The sequence below is a fragment of the Amblyomma maculatum genome, chromosome 4 (genome assembly GCF_055883805.1).
Source record: "Amblyomma maculatum isolate TAMU_Amacu chromosome 4, ASM5588380v1, whole genome shotgun sequence".
Lineage (NCBI taxonomy): Eukaryota > Metazoa > Arthropoda > Arachnida > Ixodida > Ixodidae > Amblyomma > Amblyomma maculatum.
In genome coordinates this window covers 87,759,410-87,773,182 of record NC_139347.1, presented here as the reverse complement: position 1 = coordinate 87,773,182, position 13,773 = coordinate 87,759,410, and the positions used below count along the sequence as shown (strand labels likewise).

Sequence of the window (13,773 nt, the reverse complement as noted above, 5' to 3'; positions counted from 1 at the left end):
CCCGTCGGAGTGACGAAAGCCGCGTATCTGCTGGCGCGTTCAGTGAGCGATACTTGCCAGTATCCTCGAGTAAGGTCCAGCGTAGTCACATATGCCGCTCTACTGATCTGTTCTACTCTCTCCTCAATATTCGGAATAGGATACACTTGATCCCTGTTGAGAGAATTATACTTTCGATAGTCTATCCCAGGCCTAGGGTGTTTACCTGGAGCTTCTACTAAGATCATAGGCGAAGCATAATCGCTTTCCGAGGGTTTTAATACTCCCAATTCCAGCATGCGAGTTACTTCCCTATCCAGAATTTCTTTTTGCCTTGGAGAAAATTGGTAGCACCTTGATCGCACTGGCACGTCTGAAGTCAGCTCAATATCGTGCTCAGTCAAACAGTCCTGCCTGGCCTGTCCACGAAGCAGGCCTCAAACTCTGTTATTATCTCGCCCAGATCGGACAGCTGGGATTTCTTTAGTTCTCCTCTCTGCTCCGTCTTTTTGAGAAGCTCCTGAGCGTTGCTTCCCTTTCCGCTGAGGCAAATCAAGTTGTCCCCCATCTCCTCGGGAAGGTTTAACGTTAGATTTACCACGGCTTGCTCCATAGCTAAGTCCTCTCGGGTTCCACTTAAAAGTCTCGTGAGATTACTAGACACTGGCGGCAAGAGGTTACTCTCTAGAACGTCCTCATTCCGCGTCTCATCAAGCTCACTTTCAAGTTGACTTATCTGAGATGCCTCGCTCTCAAAGTTTTCTGACCCGCTATTTTCCGCATCTACCCCTGTTTTAACTGCCGTTTCCTCCGCTGTGGATTTTTCTGGAATGAGCAGTGTAGCTAGTTATCGCGCCTTTGAACGTGTTAAGGCTTGCACAACTCTTTCTCCGAAAAGGATGCCCCTCTTTCGCAGTAGCATGTCCGATTTGTTGGAAAACAAATACGGATAGCACTTAGGAAGCTTTCCTGAAACGGCAGCCTCAGTTGTTAACTCGCCGAAAGGGCCCTCGATGACCACGTTCGCGATTGGCAAACACACACTCTGTTCCTCCACTACCTGGCGGATCCATGCACACTGTCCTGTATAGTCGGAAGGCGACACATACGCCGGGTGGACAACATCCATCGTTGCGGCCGAATCGCGCAGTACCTTTCAAGGCTTCCCGTTGACTACTAGGTCATGCAGGTAGGGTTCCAAAAGCTGCATATTTTCATCGCAGTCGCTGACATACGAGAAAGCAATCTTTTCTTTCCGGCAGTTGACGGCAATGTGACGCTGCTCATTACACCTAAAGCATGTGAGCGGCTTCCTAGCCCCAAGCTTGTTCTTTGTGTTCTCGCGTTGGTCACTTCCCCACTTTTCTCACTGCCGTCCTTTCTAGGGAGTTTGCCAGAAGAAACCTTCCTTTCTTCGTTTCCAACTCTAGCAAAGTGCCTTTCCTGACGGTTATTCACACTCAACTTGGGATTGCGGGGCCTATCCACTGCTGGGTTGCTGAATTGTCGGCGCGAAGCATACTCCTCAATGAGTTCGGCAGCTTCAGTTGCCGACTTAATGTCGCCTCGGTCCTGTAACCAATTTCTTTCTTTTTCTGGGAGGCAGTTATAAAACTGCTCCAAAAGAATTCGCTCGACTACAGCGTCCCTATCACTGTAGGAATCAGTGCTCTTTAGCCACTCGCCCAAATGGACTCTTAAATTGTATAGGAATTCAGCTCTCGTCCCTGGACTTAGTAGCGTTCCGAAAACGTTGTCTGAACGCCTCGGCGCTAAGCCTATACTTTCTCAGAAGGCAAGCCTTGACCTTCTCGTAGTTGTCCTCGTCCTCCTTGCTTAGCCGCGCGACAACCTCCGCTGCCTCGCAGGGCGGAACCGTCAATAATCTCTGAGACCAAGTGTCTCGCTGGAAGGACAGTTTTTTGCAGGTTCGCTCAAAGTTATCCAGATACAGACCGATATCCCCTGATATCACATATGGCTGCATGTACTTTGACATCTTGAAATCTGCCTCCTTGTTGAGAAGAGGTACCGCTAGCTGGGGACAATTGCCCGACCTCTTGCTCAACTCTAGTTCTAATTTCCGGAACTCAATTTCTAGCTCCAGCCTTTTTGCTTCTCTTTCAATTTCACGCTTATTTTCCTCTTTTTCCCTCTCAAGTTCACGCTCCTTTTCCTCTTTTTCCCTCTCAAGTTCACGCTCACGCCTCTTTTCCTCTTTTTCCCGCTCTTCCTGCTGTCTGAGCTGCTCCTCCTTTTTTTGTCCGATGAGGTTCCATGCTTCACTGAGCTCCTCATCATCGGTTCCCAAATCAATGATTGCCTTTATAATCAAGGGTTTTCGTGCCAAACCACTTGTATCAATTCCCAATTCCTCACACAATTGCAACAGTTCCGGTTTCTGCAGCTTTTGTAGGTCCATGATCGCTCCGAGTGTCGGCTACTTCCAAAACAACTGTGCAAACTACCAAACCTAAAGGCGTTTCCACACTCTTTTTACCAGTTCTAAAATCTAACCCTGTTCTAGAACCTGGTCCACATCAGAAGAAAAGCCAAGCACTCACCCACACGTGCGATCGATGTTCCGAGCTGCTCTCTTGTTGGCCGATTGTTGCTCCTGCTTGTTGCTTGAGATGCTACCTCCGATCACAAGATGTTGTGGCTTGTATCTTCAGATCCACCTCCAATCACCAGAGGTTGTGGCTTGTAGATTCAGATCCCAACGCTGGTCACCAGTTGTCGTGACGCTGGGGCTAAGTCGACCCGGCCTTCACTTGGTAGCGTGCAGAGACTCCGGGTTCATGAAGGATTGAATCTTCAAAGTTGGTAAAATATATACAAGCAGGTTTAATGGCACTTTGAGAAAACTTATTTACATGATTATTTACATGAAAAAGAAGGGTACATCAGCAAAATGGCAAGCGTTAAGAGTTCATAGCGAGAAGCGACTGGATGAGCCGTTTACCCAGGGCTCAGAGCCTCATTTCGTGCTCTGCAATGTCCTTAAAACCCCCTATGTCCAGCCCCTCTCTGAAGATGCTGACCAACCAGTTCCAGGGCACGCCCCTCAGATATTGGCATCCAATCGAACACATCACTGCACTGATGGTCTGATGCACTGACTGGTCCGGCATTGTTTCGTTGGGCGTGGTCACTTGTTGGCGCGAAGAGCTTGGGAACGGCGAGGAGGTACATTTCTATTCTTCAGCAAAGATCCGGTAGGCTGGTTCCGGTAAGTGGATTTCCTTCTCAGAAACCCAAGTGCACGTGCGCGCCACATACTGCTCCCAGCATTGTCCCTTTCCAGCAATTGCAAATCTTTCCTGCATTCCCGGGAAATCCTCTAATGGCCGTAATCACTTTGCTCCTTTCTTGTCCTGTACGTCAGCGGACGTGTCACTCTGTCGTCTCCTTTGGACAGTAGGCATTCCTCACTGGACAATAGCGCTTCTCGACGAGAAGGGTGAACAATTGAACGAAAGCACTTCCAGCTATTTCCCGCAGGGGGACATTTTTTGGTATTTTTCTAGACGTTCCCTTGACAGGGCCAATTTGGCATTTGCAGGGTCTCAACATAGCAAAACAGGCTTACAAAAAAGGATTCATGGAAACAGGCTTACTTAGAGCCATTGTACCAACAGCACATATCCACAGCACTTATCCATGCCCAAAGGCGAACAATAGAGCGCGCAAATGCGGATGATGCACGGTCGTAACACCAGCATGATCCACGTGACTTCTGTTGGACTAATTTTAGCTCCAAAACGACCTGTTTACGTGGACTAACATGGCCCGCGCGGCAAGGATCATCGTAATACGCGCAGTGCTCTGATAGTATAAGCGTGGAACGGTCCTGCGGTGCAATTCCATATTACTAGCTTAATATTTCCTAGTTCGCTTGACAAGATTCGCTGATCGTGATCTGGAAGGTTGGTCAAGGTGGTTTCGCGCCTTGGCGAGCGAGACGGGGAAATCTTTGTAGACATAACAGGTGAAAAAAAAAACGCCCATTTAAAATGAAAATAGTAGTACTCACACGCTAAAAGAAATGTCTCATCAATTTTGTCATCTTGTTTTGCACACGATGCACGACGATGGGACACAGCGCTAGACCGCGTGGTCCGGAGCGGCAGCGCGATGCGTGATTACTGCGCCTAATTGGCAAAATAGCTGACAGGAAATCATGTTAACGTGTACGGTCGTGTAGGTCGCGTTGTGTGTGCTTGCTTCCGAGCGAAGGTAAGCCCGCTCTCGCACGGCCCACTTACTCGCGCAGGACCGCTGGCTTCTCTGGCGGATTCGGGTGTCCGCTTGGACGCCAGGAACACGCCGATAAATTGCCGACTGCTTCGAGAATCCAGTTTCTCGCGCGCGAGCGACAGACGCCCTCACAAAAAATACTGTCAATCATTAAGCACATGAAACGACTCACGCAGTACACGCTGCCAATAGTAAAACACTGTTATGTACACCAGACGAAACGCTATGAAACCATTTCAAGTACACCTGCTTATCATTCAAATTTTACAGCTGTAAAGAATGTAACGCTAAAATATATTTTTTTACTTTTATTGTTTCATTCACCTTTTAGGATTATTTGTGCGAGTAAAGTTAAATAAATGAGCTAATTTTAATAGCAGAAACGCACTATTGAGTACAGGCGACCATCGGAGGCCAAGATGGCGTTCACGAGTCTAGCACAACCTCCTCGCCACGTTTTAATCCCTTGTTGACAGGTGACATGACTGGACTATGACTGGTCCGCCATATTACGACTCAGCACTTTACAAAGTGATGCAATATAAAGTCACATGCAATAGTTGAGAGATCAGGCGACCCTCTTTGTGTAAAAGGCGGTCCTGACGAAACCACTCCTGCAATCAGGTAGCCTATTAAGCATCTCGAAAACGATCGCCACAGCGTCAGACAAACCCCAACATGCGTTTTGGTCGATTCGCGTGGTCTCTCTACTTTTATGCATGACTGTAAGGTGGTGTAGGGTTTCTACATACATCACTCATAGTCATGACGCAATGTAACAATGTAGCAATGTAACATGACTTAGCACTTTACAATGTAATTTAGTATAAAGTAACGTAATGTTTTCGCATTCTCTCACGTTGGCAGTACTAAGTGACCATGGCAAATTATTTTTTAAGCGTTAACTGTAGCATTCTCTCACGCATTCTCTAACTGACCCTGGCAAATTATTTTTCAAGAGTTAACTGTAGCTCGAAGATTTTAATCAACTTTCGTAAAGACGCAAACGCAGATTAATGGCCGGCTTCCCTACCTGCAGCACGTCATTGCTGTTAGCTGATAAGAATAAATGTTCAGAACTAATGCATCGATAAGCAAGCAAGGAGAAAATATATTTCGCATAAGCGTCATTAATTGCGAAGGTCCCTCGTTTGCATGCGAATTTTTCTTTATTTTCCGCCCTGTATTTTCAAAGTACACTCTCCTCCACGCCAAACATAACACAACTTCTCTTCGAGTTCCAGTCGAGTCACGGCCAACTTTGAGCCTGTGCTTCGCCTTTATTTCACCGCTCTCGTGTTCCAGCCCGGTTGGGACGTGTGTCAGAAGGCGGCCACTAATATCCGTCTGAAATGAATTCATAAGATGGTTGGAAACACTCTGCGACCAGCCGTACTTTGTCTAAGCGTTTTTACTTTGTTTCTAGTCTTTGGCGAGGAGTGCAAAGAAGGCAGGCAACAAGCGAGGCACCCACCCTTATTTGCATATAACACACACTAGGGAGCGACCCCGATGTAGCAGGTGTGCTTGTCACTTCGAAGGTTGGGGCCTGTCTAGGCTGAAGACATGCGAAGACTGGAGAACCCTGGAATAAAAACAAAAATATTAAAACAAAAGAAAATAAAAAAAAAACCTCGACAGGTCAAGCTCTGGGTTTCGATTACTGTGCGCACTCGAGATATTTTGTTTCGTCACAGACTTCACAGTTGCGTACTGTTATTCATGCAAGGTTTTCTTTCTGTGGCGTTCTCCTGCTGAACATAATTTTTTCAGTACTATTCCGTGGCTAGACTACCTTTTTTTCTGTGGAAGATAAATTCAAGAGAGCCCTCGGGCTGAGATCTGCCCGGTGTTATAAAAAACCATGATGGCCGAAAACGTGCCCTCTTAATACATATGGTGCTCTTAAGGCACGTGGAAACCAATAATTCACCAATTATCGATTATTTTTGCATTAGTACGTTTTAAGGTCTACGTAGAACATATATGAACTCACAACAAAATGTAATTAATAGACGCTATAAGCGAAGATGAGCGGCGTGTACTGCAAATAATTGTAAAGACAAAAAAAAAGTTAAAAAAAAAGTCGGTAATAAAGTTCGCGCAGGAAATGATCACTACAAGAAGAAAAGACAGAGTAATCAATCATAAAGGAACGACCTCAGAAGATTCCTCAAAAAAAGATCAGTGAGAAACGTCACAACCATAAGGCTTCATCTTCTACCAACGTCGTCAGCTTGGTTCCTCGTTGTTCGCGAAAATAAACAAAATTTACAGAAGTTTAAAGCGGCTAAACCTAGTGGGACTTGCGAAATTACTAGTTTGGCGTAATTCGTCCTCTTTATAACACAAAGGTAAGTAACTTTGAGAAGGTCATAAATCAGAAATAAAAAAGAAAGGTTGAGGCTTCCCACATGTCTCCTGGCTTTCTTATTTGCGACGGTAAGTAAAACTTTCACTTTAATAATGACACGAAGAAATTCGCCGGGTCGGCTGTCTGATCTGAATGTGATCAATCTTTCCTGATGCGCTAGCAATGCATACACACAACAAGACAAAATAGTGAGATAGTGTCATCGTTACAGTAGGCTGTAGAGAAGCAAACATGTTTCGCCAACATTCAATCCGCCGAAGTGCGCTTGATAAGGTGTTGCAGTACTTGGAGGAGTGGGAAGCATTCACTTCGTTTCAGGGGGAAGGAGAGACTACCAGGTGGTGGCTCTTGCAGCTCCACCGTATTCTGATACCACGATTTGGCCAGAGAGCAAAATGGGAATGTCGAGACTGGAGTTAGCATGTAGGCAGAATGTAACTCACGAATTCTAGCGCAGTTTGTACTACACGGGAAAAATGCATGCTCATCCATGGGGCACTTCTGCCTTGATGCTCGCTCATGAAACGGCGTTTACCCGCAACACGCATCATTTGCGAAGATATTGTCATTCAAGAAACACCAAATTAACTAAGTAAACCATCATCATCATCATCATCAGCCTGATTATACCCACTGCAGGGCGAAGGCCTCTCCCATATTTCTCCACTTAACCCGGTTCTGTGCTAGCTGCATCCACTTGACCCCTGCGAACTTCTTAATCTCATCCGCCCACCTAACTTTCTGCCGCCCCCTGCTACGCTTTCCTTCCCTTGGAATCCAGTTTGTTACCCTCAGCGACCATCGGTTATCCTCTCTTCGCACTACATGTCCTGCCCATGTCCATTTCTTCTTCTTAATTTCCACTAGAATGTCGGTAACTTGAGTTATTTCTCTGACCCACTCTGCACGCTTTCTATCTCTTAATGTCACCCCTACCATTTTTCGTTCCATAGCCCTCTGGGTTGTCCTCAACTTAAGTAGAACCATCTTGGTTAGTCTCCACGTTTCAGCCCCCAAGTAAACCAACAGCAACATATTCCTTGAAGTTTCTCTAAAAACATTCTTCTGCCAATGAAAACCCATTAAATATCCCGATCGGTCATTTTGAGGCAGCATGGTCATCGGCGAAGACATAGAGAGCGGAAAAACAAAATAAGCAGGCAGAGTTGCTATTCCTTGTAATGAATATAAACAGAACCTGAACTTACATGAGGGAAGTAGCCGATATTAAAAAAAGAATGTACATTATTTTTATTAGTTTCTTTTTTACAGAAATGTGTTTGTTTATTTTGAGCTCACACATTTTCACCCTGAGAGGCAATGAACAATTAAAAGGAACTTCTTTCAAAGTACAATTCTTGGAGACTTAAAGAAGGCCTCCATCTGCATTCTATAATTACTTTCTTTAAGCGCGAAAAATGATTACACGCCGGGATGCGCAGATGTAAACAGATAACGACTGCAAAGAAAGCGTTGCCATTTCCAACGGTGTTTCGCTACAGAATGCAGGTATAGCATAAAGACTGTATGGGAACACGCACGCATCACCGGATATTCATGTTTTTGTCTAGCGAGGGAGTCATTTCCTGCGAGGGCTTGATTGCCCGGAAGAGCGTTTCTCTTACCGCCACATCGCAGCAGTCTCGACTGCTCGTGAGGGGTATGCCGCGTCCGCGGCTATTTCGGCGGCCACGGCCGGGTTTGCGTTCTTGACATTTGGCTCGCTGCAGAGGTAGAGAGCGGAGAGATAAAGGGGGAAAGAGTTTAACGAGTCCCTCGAGAACCCGCTGAACAACCATGGAAGTGGCTGCTTTCGAAGGAGAGAACCTATTGTCATTCCTTTGGCATCACTGAGTTTTTGGTGTCCAAACTAAGAAAGAGTGATGGGGGATACGTCGTAAAGATAGCGGGTAGGAAGGCTAAACGCAATCAATGGCACGGTCTATATGTGCAGAATTGCTTAGGCGCTTTCCTTAAGTACCATTCGACCTTTCGAAAATGGTCTTTACATAGCTGGCACTAAATACTGCCTGGCTGTTAACGGCGCAGGCTCGCGTAATGCTGGCACCTGACTATTTTTGCCTTGAATGGGTACGCAGAGTATTGTAAAACGAAAAGAGAGGCATCCTATAGCAGGCGATCAAAACGCTTTGCTCTCGTTCCTACATCTTGCACATCCTTGTAGCAAAGATGCAGAGCAAACATTTCTTTCCGCGCAGTGACACCACGTCTATGTGTAGATTTCTTTGCTGCTGCGCAGCTTACACCAAGCGGATTCCACGCAAATGTGGTCGCGCATACAGTACCGCTTCCAGCAAGTCCTCTAAGCGAGCCTTATACGCTCTAAATCTGAACGAAATTCCTCGCTCCGAGTTATTGCACCTTCAGAATTATATTTTGTTTGATCGCTGGCCGTTACTTAGAGCTTCTCTGTGCACACGCGAAAAAGAGGCGCCAGCGGGGTTCGCGCATGCAAACACAAAGAAAGAAAAAGAAACTGAAATATCGGTCGTCAGATCATTGCACACTTTCCTCAAGCCCCTTTCTTTCATTCTTAAACTCTTACTTTGGTGCACAGGTGGTCGCAGGACCTCCCCAGTCCTTGTCGCAGCGTTCACTGACAAATGAGCCATTAAGTGATTGCCGCTCTTACTATTCATCACGCCACGTGCGCTTATCTCGGAGCTTAGATTAATACTCCGCCTCGTGGCTATGAATTTTCTCAAATGCGGCGCGAGGTCGCCACACAATCGATCAAGTGTTCCTGGCCAAAGCGTGCTTTGTTGGCGCAGGCAATATAAGCTGCCTCTTGACTATATGGCTGCCCATTTTCGCACTCGTGGCAAGGGAAGCTGGCAACTGAAAAATAACGAGTAAAAAGAGATGAAATCATGATGCAACGCAATAAAGAAAGCAGATTGGGGAGGAAGTAATAAAAATTCGGATGTTGCTTCCTCGACGCAAGCCTTCCTAAAGTTTGAGCAAACAGCGACACGGTTTGCTTCTTGCGGTGCGGTAGAAACTTTTCTCCTCGAGTTTCCCTAAGGGCTGAGGAATTAAAAAAAAACAAAAAACGAAGGTTGGAGGACAGAGGCAGAGGAGAGTAAAGTTCGTACTTAAGCGCCAAACTGCCTACTTACTCTTTATTTTTCTTTTTTTTTTTTTCACGGGAGCTGTAAAGCATTGAATTCAAGTTAAAAAATGTCTTCCCTATATATATATATATATATATATATATATAGAACACCCAAAATTGTAAGATACATCGAAAGATATTTCATTTCCCGTTTCAAGATTTCATGTTCGTCAAGACGTTCAGGTTCCATTAGAGTTAAAAATTTTCAAGCACTTGCCAATGCACGCTTTAGTCCCTGGTTAACTTGAACAAACATCTATATGCGTAATAGAAGCTGAAAGAAGAGGACAAGCTTTGTCAAAGCCACAACTCAATTCAGATGTAAAGGCAGCAACAACAGCTCTGGGATGCGTGTTGCTCTGCTGGTCATTGGAAGAACACTTTAGACGAGTAGAAAGTGATGCACAATCATATTTTTCATTATTCTTTTCCAGTTCTTTTTTTTTTTTCTCTTCTCACTTATACATTTATGCGCGCTTTAAGCCTCTCATTTTCTCGCAATCGCTTATGGGGTTTCTCGTGCCCGCATCCTGACTACATCTCCGCCACATCTTGGTCATTCTCCGTGGATACGCGCTGCGTCTACAGAGGCCAACAACATCTGAAGATAAAGAAGTAGTGGGAACTTGACGAAAGCAGCCAAATAAAATACAGAAATGTGCTGGAAACGACAGAATAAACGAATGTCCTGCGTGCACCTCCTTGTCAAAGATACGTAGCCCATCCAGATTGTTTGCAAGCTCCGTAGTGGGGCTCTTATGATAGCCCTGGGATTCTTGAGTGCCGGAAGGGTGAGATCCCGCTGCCTTCCCTTACAGAAACACTGCGCATGGCTTATACCAAGTGCTTCATGGACCAGGAGAGAATTCGATCGCTTGAATGAATGAATGAATGAATGAATGAATGAATGAATGAATGAATGAATGAATGAATGAATGAATGAATGAATGAATGAATGAATGAATGAATGAATGAATGAATGAATGAAGTTTACTGAAGCTGACCCGCAAAGAAAGCATACATATGCGTGGGACCCTCGGAAAAAACTGATACCTGATTGCCCCTCGATCCCGACTGTGCAAGAAACAGTATTAAACAAAAGGGGACAGGAAAAAAGGCATAAAAAAGCACACAGCGCAGTAAGACCTATGTCTGTATCCGGGCAAAATAGCATGAGCTTGACAGGTAGCAATTTGAAACGTCGCGAAACAACTTTTGGGAATTAATGTTTTAAGTGTGTGCGATCAACGGTTGAGGTGTGTTATTGAATAGCTGCCAGGCTGTGATTGACTTGAAAGTGGCATTAGAAAGAAAGCTTGCCTTGCTCCAAGCTTGCATGCGCTCTCAGAAAAAAAAATACGCATATTGGAAAAAGTTCCTTGTCCTTTACGACATACCCTTGATGAGAATGTATTTTATTCCGGCAAAAGGGAGCATTTAAGCGATGAAACATAGGCCACAGAAAAAAAGAAATTGAGAATGACAGAGCAACGAAGCATTGTCCTCGTTACAAGCGAAACGAGCGGGAACCATAAAAGAGACACAGACCACGCGACAAAGAAGCGCTTCTCATGTGGTGCATGTTTCTTGGCTGTGTCTTTAACTATATTGTGGCGGAACATAATATTTCACGAGGTATAAATATTTTTATTTCTTAGATGTATTTGTTATTTCATTTAAGGAATTGGAATGAGTTGCTCAAAAAGTTTCCTTTTCATTGCTACGAGGCGGTTTTAGAGGACCCATGGGAATTAATTAAATATCATTTTGAGGCTTTAACGGCGAGGAAATTAGGAAGCTTATTTACTCACTCATGGAGGTATTTTCAGCGTCAAAAGCTTTTCCTGAACAGGCTGAAGCCTGGTAGCCTTTCGAGAAGAGATGAAGTGGTACTATGCAACAGCTTTACACAGTGAATGCGATGCATTGTACTACAGTAACTAAAGAAGCCAACGATAAATGTCTCACAATTAGTTTGACGGAAGCAGATCCTTCCTTCTCTGTCAAGTAGTTACGTGCGCTCATTCTGATGGTGGCCAGTCACCACACCATGGCAATAGGCTGTCGTTCAGGGCAAGTCTGTGATACATGCTAGGAAACAAAGTAAACACCGAAATGGAAAAAATATTTCCTTCATTTATTTATTATATTCTTTTATTGCGACAGCATGCGTATTGTCATTATCTATATATATATAGTAACCAACGGATTTGCGCTCATCCTAGTATTAAGACCTTCTGCAGCAGGCGAAGTGAAAACAATGTGCACCTGGCCATATTACAGCACATACCTGGCTGGACTGAACTGCAGCGCTGCTAAATTTGTTTTAGGCCTCCACAGGATGCTATGAAATTGTGATGATTGCAACAAAATGTAACAAAATATGGAGAGCTTACAACAGCGACCTGATTCTGCTCTAAGCTGTTCAGGTTTGCTGCCTCGTCAACTGACACAAAACTATCTATTCGGAAAAAAAATTCTGACAAAAAAAGACATTCATCATTATTCAGAAAAGTGACTCGTAAACTTTTTACCTGTACATATAATTCCGTGGTGTAGATGTTTCCTAAAATTACAAGAAGGTCATTCCGATGAAATAGCGCGTACAAATAACGGAGCACTAACAGTGCCATAATCCGACGCTAATAACAGCGCGAATTTTTGCACGGTCATGACTGAAATGTACCTCGGTCTCTCAAGACAAAGGAGATACAGAAAGCGCGTAAACAAAATTTAAAGAGACAGCTCATAAGTGATCAAACCGCATCGCACCAATAGTCATCATCGGTGTTCAGCCATCACGAGGCCGCCGGTTACGCCGTAAATGCACGGTGGTCAACTGAGATAATTTCCGCACTATTCTGCGAGATTTACCTGTGGAGTCGTCACCACTGCTTGATGACAGCATAAAATGCGTGTTAGACAGGGTTACAACTACTACATGGACAGATGTCGATCGAGGTGTTCCTGACATCGGTCTGCTCAACTTGTGGGCTGGTCGCCGACAATCCGAGTTGGCAGCTTCACGAGGCCCTACATCAGCTCAGGCACGTACAAGGGTGCACTATATTACAGCTAAGGCTCTCAAGTATGAACGGGATCTAGCACGACGGCAGTTGCATACTTGGTGTGAGCAGTTTAATACCACTTCATCAAATGTTTCTCTCTGGCGAACTTTTCGGGCAATGGAACAAGGTCGCCGTCGCCCCGACAGCGATACCGTATACTCGCAGCTAACTTGTCTCCGGACGATTTTGCCAGAGAAGCGGCACGGAAGTTTTTTCCCAAGTATGATGTATTGCCTCCCTCAACTACCATTTCTAACGTTGTAGGGATTCCAGCACACACATAGACAGACTGCCAACAGCAGACGACACCGATGACATTGCCAGTCCTTTCTCTATGTCTGAGTTGCGTGCGAAAATAGATGAGGCCAAGCGGAAGACATTACCCGATCTGGATGCCATTCCATACGAAGTGTACAAGAACTTCAGTAACGCTGTACTCCCTCAACTTCTGGACACCATTAACAAGGTATGGCTAGACGGTTCTGTACCGGAGATCTGGAAATCAGCCATTGTGATCCCAATTCCAAAACAAGGGAAGCCACCGACAGACCTCGGCAATTTCCGGCATATTTCTCTAACGTCAACACTGTGCAAGCGGACAAAAAAAAATTTTAGCCACGCGATTGTCATGGTGGCTTGAGCACTACGGTTTCTACCACACCGCACATATTGGCTTCCGTCCATACATAAGCACTGAAGATGGGCTGGCTGTTTTGGCCTCGCAATTTCTGTCGTCAACCCGAGGCCGCAATGTACTACGTACAATTCTCGCGATGGATGTCGAAGAGGCGTATGATAATATTAGCCACGCCGCCATTTTGAATTGTATTGACACGCTGCATTTCCCTCTTAGGGTACGCAGTTTAGTAAAATCCTTCCTTAAAAACAGAAGACTTGCAATACGGCTTAGTGGCGATTACATCGGATCATTTGTCCCTGTTCACGGTGTACCCCAG

General features: G+C 45.1%; 1 long non-coding RNA gene across 1 annotated transcript in view; it reads right to left on the bottom strand.

The window, feature by feature from the left end:
• Positions 1 to 5,387: 5,387 nt before the first annotated feature.
• Positions 5,388 to 13,773, bottom strand: part of LOC146191591 (uncharacterized) — a 168,303-nt gene continuing 159,917 nt past the window's right edge. The window contains exons 2-3 of the long non-coding RNA XR_014706667.1: positions 5,714 to 5,824; positions 5,388 to 5,586 (exon numbers count right to left, since the gene is read on the bottom strand). This is a non-coding gene — a long non-coding RNA (uncharacterized LOC146191591). The remainder of the gene's footprint in view (positions 5,587 to 5,713; positions 5,825 to 13,773) is intronic.